We start from the raw sequence: 11,400 nt of genomic DNA on the forward strand, positions 1-11,400 counted from the left end.
CAAGAAAACTAATTCGAAAATATGCCAAAAGTGGGTTTATCTCTCAAGGCAAACTCCAATTTATGAACCAGAATGGCAAGTTATCAATTTACAATGAGAAATTTTAAATTACAGAGACCTAAATTAGTAAGTCCATGTGACTTATATATTCTCTCCCAATGGGACGACTTACATCTTTATTCCTTTTTTTAAAATATATTTTTTGGCGGCCCCAGAAGCGCCTCTTCCTGGGCGTGGCCTGCGCTATGGCCACCTCCGCCGCCGCCTCCTCGGAGCATTTGGAGAAGCTGCACGAGATCTGAGATCTTCCGCGGCCTCCATGAAGACCTCGGCGTGTGCCAGAGCGGCTCCCGGGGGCCGGGGGCACAGAAGAGAAGAAGAAATTGATCAGAGATTTTGATGAAAAGCAACAAGAAGCAAATGAAACGTTGGCAGAGGTGGAAGAGGAACTACGTTATGCACCCCTGTCTTTTCGTAACCCTATGATGTCTAAGCTTCAAAATTACCGGAAGGACCTTGCCATACTCCCTCGGGAAGTGGGAAGCACGCCTTTGACAGCCACATCCGGCGGCCGAGGAGACATGAAATATGGCATACACACTGTAGAGAATGAGCATGTGAATCAGCTACAGCCTCAGAGGGTATTGCTTTTGCAAGGCACTGACAGCCTGTCGCGGGCCACCCACAGTATTGAGCACTCTCATCGGATTGCCACAGAAACTGACCAGATTTGCTCGGAAATTATAGAAGAGCTGGGGGAGGGAGCAACGTGACCAGTTGGAACGTACCAAAAATAGACTGGTAAACACAAATGTAAACTTGAGCAAAAGTCGGAAGATTCTCCGGAAAAGTGACAACCAACAAGCTGCTACTTTCCATTGTTATCTTACTGGAGTTAGCCATCCTGGGAGGCCTGGTTTATTACAGATTCTTTCGCAAGCATTGAACTTCCTGCTCAGAAGGTTTTGTGGACCAGAACTTTGACCCTGAGAATGAAGAGTGTTACAGATGTGGAATAAGTGTATTGCTGCTGTGAGCTAACAGATCAAGGATGCACTGTGTAGCCAGACTGTGGGAAGAGGGAGGGAAGATGGAAAACCAGTTAATGTGAAGAAACAGCAACAAGACCAGTGTGATATACCAAGGTAATAAATGCTGTTTATGACTTCTTTAAATTATATATATATGTATATATACATATATATGTATGTGTATATATATGTATATATGTGTATATATATATATACACACACACACATATATATATATATATACATATATTTGATTTCAGAGAGAAGGAGAGAGAGAGAGAGATATCAATGATGAGAGACAATCATTGATGGGCTGCCTCCTGCACACCCCACACTGGGGATTGAGCCCGCTACCCAGGCATGTGGCCTGACAGGAATCAAGCCGTGATCTCCTGGTTTATAGGTTGATACTCAACCACTGAGTCACACCGGCCAGGCATATCTTCATTCCTTGAAGGAAGAAAAGGGAAAGGCAAAGGGCACAATGTGGGTGTTAGCTGAGACTGCCGATACCCCTACCTTTTAAAGAGCTTATAGCGTCAACTAGTACTGTGGCACATGCCCAAAATATCTGTAATTTGGGCTGAGAAATATGAGTTTGGGTTGGACCCACTGCCACTTACAAATAAACCAGAATTCTCCTTAGATATAAGGAATAATGAATATCAGGCAGCTAGACAGGTAACTGTCAATCTCTTCACCAAAAAATACCCCAGAGAAGTAGGAGATATGGGACCCAGGAATCATGCAATCTATCAAGGAGAAAATTGAAGATTTTACATATTGACGTCAGTGAGGAAAAGTCTAATGATAAAATTAATGTGGAATGAGAAACGATTCCAGACACAAATGAAGCTGATTATTCAATCTGTTTGTCAATGCTGAAAACAGATATGCAGCTGTGTGAAAATCTGGAATTATTTAGTGAAAGGTACTGAACACTAAGCAAATAAAAATGAAGATAATTTTTACTAAAGGAATATAACAGTTCTACAAGCCATAAAATGTTGTCGGGACATCTGGAGATACAGCAGTAGCAGTGACATAATTTTTAAATTCCCACCTTAAAACAGAGAAACTAAATAGTAAACTAAAAACTGTTAGCATTTACAACAAACTAGGTGATAAATTATTCCCACAAGCCCTAAAATTCAAGTAGCTATAAAGCTCCTAAAAGAAAACCTAGGAGAAAATCTGCAATCTTTTGACAGACAAAGATTTCTTATAGAACATTTCTTATATAACACAAAAACAGAACTATGAAAGAAAAAAATGATTCACTTGACTTCATCAACATTAAGACATTTAACTCTTCAAGACACACCATTAAGAAAAGGCAATCTATAGAATGGGAGAGTATATGTACAATACATATTTGATTAAGGACTTAGGCCCAGAATATGTCTGTCTTGTTTACCAGTACTGCCTTATCTTCAATATCTATTATTATTCCCTACTCTTTCACCAGAAGTTGATGGAGATAATATTAGAAATGTATAACAAGTAAGAATGGAATACTATGCAGTTGTAAAAAGGAAGGATCTCTTACGCTTGAGATAGCATGGAGGGACCCGGAGAGTATTATGCTAAACCAAATTGATAGGGGGGACTCATAATCTAATAGAGCACCTGAGTTAATCTAAAAGATAATCGTATTAGTTTGAAATTCTGAAATACATATACATGTGGGAACAGAAGGTTAAGTTTTTTTCTTTTCTAAGTGTCGTTTCTCAGGCCAGTGCACCTGCGTACTCCCTTTGATCCTAAACAACGTGACGGAGGAGGTGATTCTACTGCGGACAATGTATACTGTACCCAACACACAGCAGAACTGTTAAGCAAGACCAGGCTGACCCCACCAGGAGCCAAGGCGTCATCTCATTGCCTGACAACCAAGAACAATGGTTGCATCTGTCGACGTCCAGGGCTGCATGCAATTGCATTCTGTTCCCAACCTTACCCCAGCCCATTTTTCCTATATAATCCTGTCCCCTGCACCTTATGGGCAAAACAAGTTTTGGATGCTTGTAAGCTCCCTGTCTCCTTGGTTGGCTGGCCTTCTCAATAAATGCCTTATATGATTCAACCCTGCCTTAATTATTGGACATTGTGACAGGCAGCCTGAGCCCACCCGGGTGTTTCCTGGTAAGAAATTAAGCCAGTCAGAGGAAGACAGGTATCACATGATCTCACTCATATGTGGAATCTAATGAACAAAATAAACTGAGGAACAAAATAGGTCCAGCCCAGCACAGTGGTTGAGCATCAACCTATGAACCAGGAGGTCAGGGTTCGATTCCGGTCAGGGCACATGCCCAGGTTGTGGGCTCAATCCCCAGTGTGGGGTGTGCAGGAGGCAGCCAATCTATTATTCTCTCTCATCATTGATGTTTCTATCTCTCCCTTCATCTCTGAAGTCAATAAAAATATATTATAAAAAAAAATAAAGGTCCAGAGACATAGTAGCATGGGACAGACTGATGAACCTCAGAGGGAAGGGAATAGGGGGGATGGGAAGAGACTAACTAAAGAACTTATATGCATATATATGTAGCCCATGGAAACAGACAATAGTGTGGTGAAGGCCTGGGGGTGGGGGCGGGGTGAAGGGGATCAATGGGGGAAAAGAGGGACATCTGTAATACTTTCAACAATAAAGATAAATTTAAAAAACAAACAAACAAGTAATAGCATGGGCACTGACCAGTTCGAATGGATGCCAATCATAGGAAATCTGTGTGGCCGTATCAGCATCTAAGTCCTGGCAGTGACCATGAAATGAACAGGACGGTGTACTGTAGTTGCAGGAGGCAATAGCTATCATGCTATATAGTCAAGCATATAGGTTCAAATTCCAACCCTACTCTTTATGGAGCCTCAAGAAGCTTTCCCTAGGCCTCAATGTCCCAGTCTATAAGATAATAATAATAAAGTCCCACCTACAGAGTGTTTACTAAGAACATTAAAGAAGATAATTCATGTGGAGCATTTGACATAATACCTGACACATTGCAATAAGTCCAAGCTATTTTTATCTTATTTAGCAGCTATTCTTTTTTAAAAATATATATATTTTATTGATTTTTTACAGAGAGGAAGGGAGAGAGATAGAGAGTTAGAAACATCAATGAGAGAGAAACATCGATCAGCTGCCTCCTGCACATCTCCCACTGGGGATGTGCCCGCAACCCAGGTACATGCCCTTGACCGGAATCGAACCCGGGACCTTTCAGTCCGCAGGCCGACGCTCTATCCACTGAGCCAAACCGGCTTCAGCAGCAGCCATTCTTTTTATCTTCGTTTTCTTTTGTTTTGTTTTTGCAAAATTCTTATAAACATTATCAAGCATTTCATAAATGTTCAGTTCCTGATAAACAAAGATCTATTTTAATTGTCCTGGAGTACAGCAAACTAAATTTAATGAAGACTATGTTAGCCATCTTTAGATAGAATTAGCTCTCTTTCTAAGGTATTTGTTTTTTATTTTAATAAAACAAAAAACACAGGCTCTGGAAACTAACTAAGTAGGTTTGTAGCCCAGCTCTTCCCCTTCCTATCTGGAAAAACTTGGGCCAATTGCTCTCCATCTTTGAGCCTCATTTCTCTCATCTGTAAATGAATATAATCTAAATCACTTACTTTGTAGATTCAATTATATACTTTAGAACATTCATTGATTTTCAATTTTTTTTTTCAGAGAGAAAAAAAGGGAGAGGGATAGAAACATTGATGAGAGAGAAACATCATCAATCGCCTGCCTCCTGCATGCCCCCTACTGGGCATGGACCCCTCAACCCGGCTGTGCTCTGACCAGGAATTGAACCAGTGACCCTTGGTTCCCGGGTCCACACCAACTGGGCTACTTTTGAACATCTAAAACAGTGCCTGGCAGAAGGGGGAATCATTCAGTAAATATTAGCTTTTGTTGTTTTATTTTATGCTATTTCAACTCCTTTGTGAAGTAGAGATAGTATAAATTATAAACTTAACAAATAGGCTACTCAAGCAAGTTTTCACTACATTTTCCATTACACTCTATTCTGATTTTTTTTTTAAAGGCATAGATTCTGTAAAGAAATTGTTCATATTTATTTATAGTTGTACAAATAAAGATTCAAAGGGATTCATACTGTACTCTGATGTGTAGAAAACACATAATTTCTTTTTTGGTGTATAATTAATCTTTATATGCTCCAGTGATAGGTTGAAGAACAAGGGAAGTAGCCAGATGTTTGTATGACTGCCGGAAGCTAATTCCAGCAGGTCATAAATGCAAGCAGTTCATCAAAAGGTTGGTGGACCTTGAGCCTTCAGCAAGGGCTGGAAAATACATATTATTGCCTGTTGGAAGGGCATTTTCCCAAACCTGAAAAGGATGTATAAATGATTGCTTGCTGCCAGACAGCTGAGGGCATTTTAAATCTACATGTTATTGCCTCCTACTGGCCAAACACCTGAACAGCCATAGGCAGTTCTCCCAATCTGACAATGGATTCTGTATACTAAACCTTGCCTTTGATATGTATATCTACTTTGCCTTAGGACAGTTTGTGTTAATAAAAAGCAAGGGGTCCTGAGACAAGGAGGACTTGGTTTCTCTAGCTAAGTCTCCTCTGGCTCCCCAAAATGCCTTCCAAAATTATGTTTCGCCTCTAGACTCTTTAATAATTTACAGCAGCCCCTTCTCCAGATTCCTAAACCCTTCTAGATGCTGAGAAACACACACCGGCATTATATGACAGCAGAGGTGAGATAAATTTCTCAAACTCTTGTGGTGGCTTCTGGATCACTGCTTGCCTGCCACCGAATGGCTGTTCAGGAATGCTCCCTGGTGAGTCCTGAAGGATCACTGTCCTAGTTCTGTGCATTCTCCTGCTGCTGCACATGGTGGTATCTCTCACCTTGATCAGAACCTGGTGGGACTCCCTAGATGGTTCACCCAACTGATGCTGAAGATTTCTTGAAAAGCCGGCCTTTCCCCTGTTCAGCGCTGACCTATGGTGCTTGCCTAAGCTTACGCCTTTTCCTACAACAGACTCTGTGGCAGGCCCATCTTCTGCATGCCCTTTCAGGGGTATGCAGGAAGTTTCCATGCATGCCACTGGGAACCAAAGGCAGTTCAGAAAAGCTAAACTCAGACCCAGCCCTGTGCAGTCCATCTGTGCCACAGAGGTCTTTGCTGTGGCTGTCTGCAGGTTGGTGCAAGAGCTCCCTATGGAGCCCCGTATGTGGAATGAGGCAAAGCTTTCTGCCAGGGATGGTCTCAACCAGTCCAAAGCTCAGAGAGGGGAAACTAGGCCATTTGATCCTCACCCCATATCTCTCCTCAACCTATCTCCCTTCTTTTCCCTTACAATTCCCTAGGACCATACCATGGTTATTGTATGTATCAACATGACTGGGCTAAAGGATGCCAAGGTAGCTGGTAAAACATTGTTTCTAAGTGTGTGAGTAAAAATGTTTTTGGAATGGATTCGCATTTCAATTGGTAGGCTGTAAAGAAAATCGCCCTCACTGGATGTGGGAGGGCATCATCCAATCCATTACTAGCCTGAACCGGACAAAAAGAGGGAGGAAAGGGCAAATTTACTCTTTTTGGTTGGACTGTGACATCCATTTTCTTTTGCCCTAGAACATCAAACATTGCTGCTCCTAGTACTTGGGCCTTTGGGCTGGAGCTTACACCATCAGCTTGGACTTGAACTGAATTACACCCCTGAATTTTCTGGTCTCTCCTTGTGGGACTTTTCAGCCTCCCTAACTGTGTGAACCAATTCCTATAATAAATCTCCTTTTATACATATCTATACAAAACCTATTTATTTTGTTTCTCTAAAAAACCCTGACTAAAACAGGCCAGAAGGGACAACATTCAAACTTTTCACCTTCTCTAAGTCATATCCTTCTTCCAGATTCCAATCTCATGACTGAACCTTAATGGTCTACATGATGTAGGAGGGAAAAATCAGTTTACCAATGAGACAATTTAAATCAGAGGTAATCCAAAATGTTACTCCCCCACCCTCGCCCTCCCCCCCACACGTGAACTGAATGTATTAATCATTGGGTTATCAATTACTTTTGGTTTAAATAAAAATGCAGTGTATTACTGTTAATTGTTTCTTTTATTCAAGAGGATGGAGTGCTACTCTTATTTTGACAGAAAGTATGCTCTGACTCCACCTTATTCTTGTAAAACTAAAAATAGAAATGTCTTCTGTTATTTTTTCTTATGAAAAAATGTAAAAAAAGGGGAATTTCTGAGTGCTAAGAAATGTTCCCTCCCCCCCTGTGGTTAGAGCAGAAATGGAAGTATTTATGCTTAAAAAAGGGATTTTCATTTAACCTTTAAAAAATATTAAATCCCATAGATATATATTTGTAACAACCAGGAAGATTTTCTTTTATAAGTGGAGATGAAACAGACTTCTCAAAACAATTATCTTCAAGTGGATTATCCTATATAATAAAAGTATAATATGCAAATCAACTGAACGGTGGAATGACCAGTCGGTGGGGGGGGGGCGGGGGCAGGTGAGCAGGTGGCACCAGGCCAGCCAAGGAGTATGCCAGCGGGCAGAGGAAGGAGACTGTGATGCGGGGGGAAGGGCATTCCCTAATCAGCCCTGTCCCCTCTCCCACCTGTCACCTCCCGCAGAGGGAGGCCAGACTGTGGCTTAGGCCTGCTCCCTAAGCCATTGGACACCCCCTGCAGGCTCCCAGACTGTGAGAGGGCACAGGCGGGGCTGAGGAATCCCCCTGAGTGCACGAATTTTCATGCACCGGCCTTTAGTAGATAATAAAAATAAATAAATCTTCTTATTTGAAAGATCTAAAAAACTAATTGAGAAGAGGACTAACTTTCTTTCAGCCCCTTTGACTAAAAATGCTGAAGGAAAGTAAATCTCTTGTGTTTCCTAACTTAGTTCTTTGCTGACCCTTTCACCAATCCCTTAACTCCAAATAAAAGGCCAGAGGAGTCTAAGTCTCATAAAAATATATTTTTAGATCTGATAGAAAAGTGTTGTAAAATCTTTTCCTTACCAAAACAGTTTAATCTAAATGAGGATTGAGTAATACAAACTCAGCATCACACGTTCTTCCAGTTTATTCATTTCCTGTGTCTTACAACATCCTCCACATAGGCACGCATCCCTCTCTTATGCTAATTCTGTGTCTTGGTGTGTATTCTCACAAATAAGGCTCTGATAACCAAATATTCACTTATGTAGCCTGTCAGCATTTTATTATTTTATGTATGTGATCATTTTCTTTTTTACAAAAAATTTCAAACGTATACAAAAATAAAAAGATCACTTTGCTTTAACAATTATCACATAGTCATCTTATTTCTTCTATGCCACCACCCACTTCTCACCACCACCTTCCTCCTCAGATTCTTTTGAAGCAATTGGTTTCAAATATAGGTTTCCCCCACCAAGTACAGTGTTCCTATGAAAACTTTTTTAAAATTATTTTTTATTTCTTGATTTAAAGGAGAGAAAGGAAGGGAGGAAAAGGGAGGAGTAAGGGAAAGAGAGAGAGAGAGAGAGAGAGAGAGAGAGAGAGAGAGCGCGCTATTTGTTGTTCCACTTACTTATGCATTCATTGGTTGTTTCTAGTATGTGCCCTAACCAGAAATCAAATCCGCAACCTTGACATATCCTGACAACACTAACCAACTGAGATACCCCACCAGGGCTCCTGTGAAATCTTTTGTAAGTCAAAATGGTGTAAAGCAAAGAAATTTATTAATTTATATGGAAATATTTTTTAGCATTCCCAAAAACATAACCTACCAAATCACATCAAATAACACATAAAACCTAAAATAATACTAACATGTAGTTAAAGCAGGAATGCACAAAATAAATTGAGATACAGCACAGAAGCTCACAGACACAGCTCGAAGCTATAGTGGCATCGTGATGGGAAGGAACTTGGAAGGCCACTCTTGCTGCTGCCTCTATAATGGCTAATTGCAAATCAAATGCTGAACGCTATTTTCGCCTTTTTTTTTTTTTTTTTTTTTTGGTAAAATCAAAAATCCTTTTCAGATTTGTTTCAGTTAGTGAAAACCAGTAGTAATGTAGGTCTTTCATAAAAGCGAAGTGATGTAACTTGAACTTGCAAAAAGTTGAGCATACCTGTAGATATTGTTTTTGCTAACATAACTAGCTCTGTTTCTTCCTTTAGGGTCTTCGTGCAATATCCATCATATGATTTCCAGTTTCTGTTCAGGAGTTGGATTTCTACTTTTGAACTTGCCATGTGCATCTGATAAATGATTGAATCTAGCTGGAATTCAGTGCATATAAAGAATGATGTCTACATACATAAATCCAGAATAGAGCTAACAGGGAAAATAAAACCCTGAAAACATGGGCAAGAAAAATGATACCACAGTGAGAGCTCTGTATGTTGAAGAAAATATGTAATATTGTGTAGAATAAATGTTTAGGAAATTGGTTGGCTAACAGGTCCTCAAAAGCTTGCATTTTTGTGTTAGATACTACTTTAAAATAGTAAAAACCCATTACAATACACATTTTATATACTAGATAATAATGGATTTGCATTTTACCTGTTAGAAATGAAAACTTTCTCTTAAAATTAAGATTACTATAACTACTTGTAGCCACATCACCCCTTTGTTCCTCAAACTTCTCTAAGGTAATTTGTACTCTTGTTCAAAGAGCTTGACTTACTCGTCCTTACTCTTAAAACAATAGCACCACCCTGTGGAAATATGAAAATGTTTACTCACACTAGAACTTTTTAGAACTGTTCTTAACATGCCAAGTAACTTTAGCAGTCTGGTGAAGTTTTGGATGTCTTCTCAGATTAATGTTTTTAAATGAAGAAAATACAATACCAAGAATTACAAAAGAAACCAATTATATAAAAACATGTTGTAGCCAGGTGTTCACGGACTCCAGTTAAGAAGCTATAATAAGAGACTAGGAACATATAATTATGGTTCCTTCAAAAGCAACTCCTCTCTATTATTCTTCTAATTAAGGATCTTTATTATAATTGAGTTTGCAGATATTCCTTCAGAAATTACATAATGGGTTTGGCTTAATGTCTATTAATATTTGTCTACATGATATATATTTTAAGAAGGTATTGGAGACTGAAGAGGAGTTTTTCGGAATAAAAACAGCCTGAACAGTGGACAAATGTTAGGTTTTTGTATCCAGGTCCTTTAAATACTTGAAATTTGGATACTCTTGGCAAGAAGAAAGAATTGATTTCACAGTACTCCTGAAAGGGTCATCTTGACCATAAGGGCTTACTCTGTGAGCTTTTACAGGGCCCACAGTGGGCCAAGGTGGACAATTAATGCTATTATACAGCTCTGATGGGTAAATTCAGCTACGAAATGCCCAGAGTTAAGTTCCCTCAGAGGGCCAAAGAAGTGGCTCCAGCCCAACTGGCATGGCTCAGTGGTTGAGTATGGACCAATGAACCAGGAGGGCTCTGGTTCGATTCCCATTCAGGACACATGCCTGGGTTGCAGGCTCAATCCCCAGTGTGGGGGGTGCAGAAGGCAGCCGATCAATGATTCTCTCTCATCATTGATATTTCTATCTCTCTTGCCCTCTCCCTATTTCTCTTAAATTAATAAAAATATATTTAAAATCTTTAAAAAGAAGTAGCTCCAGGTACCACTGCAGGGCACCTTGAGGACCCTGTTGCTAGTTAGGTGAGCAGTGGCTATTGGACTATAGCTCTCTGAAATGGGGGGGTCGAGAAAGAGGCTGGGGGTGTGGGAAGAACGACAATTAGCACTGCAGATTTTAGCAATAATAAAGACTTCCCAGAGGAAAAGCAAGATGGCGGCATAGGTAAACACCGGAGTTTGCTGCCTCGAACAACCACTTCAAAAATACAACTAAAAGACAGAACGGACATCATCCAGAACCACAGGAAGGCTGAGTGGAAATTCTACAACTAGAAGGAAAGAGAAAAGCATACCAAGACTCAGAGGAGGTGTGGTGCAGAAGTAAAATACTAAGGTACAGAGGCGCACACGGAGTGGGCTTGCGGCTGAGGGCGCGGTTGTCGTTTTTAATCGGGAGGGAGTCTCAGGCTCTGAGCTCCAGTTCCGGGTGAGTCTCTGGGGACCCAGGCTCATACGGGAGAAGCGGGACTGTCTGGCATCGGTCGGAACTCGAGGGCAGCTTTCTCTCGGAGGGGCTTGCAGCGATTGCCAAGACACTGAGAAGCTGGGCCTCTGAGAGCAGCCATAACTGCTAGCCCTGCCCTGTTGATCCCGTGGGACCTGCCCCGCCCAAGCCCTGCAGGGAGGCTTTTGCTGGTTATCCTCAGGCAGAGGCTAGATTAGCACCTCCCTAAGATCCAG

At 40.8% G+C, this 11,400-nt stretch overlaps 1 pseudogene across 1 annotated transcript; it reads left to right on the plus strand.

Moving 5' to 3' along the window:
- Positions 1-245: 245 nt before the first annotated feature.
- Positions 246-1,015, plus strand: LOC308528194 (vesicle transport through interaction with t-SNAREs homolog 1B-like; annotated as a pseudogene). The gene has a single exon. The product of its transcript is annotated as a vesicle transport through interaction with t-SNAREs homolog 1B-like (transcript).
- The last annotated feature ends 10,385 nt before the right edge of the window (positions 1,016-11,400 follow it).

The sequence above is a fragment of the Myotis nattereri genome (genome assembly GCF_964212035.1).
Source record: "Myotis nattereri genome assembly, chromosome: 12".
NCBI classification, from domain to species: domain Eukaryota; kingdom Metazoa; phylum Chordata; class Mammalia; order Chiroptera; family Vespertilionidae; genus Myotis; species Myotis nattereri.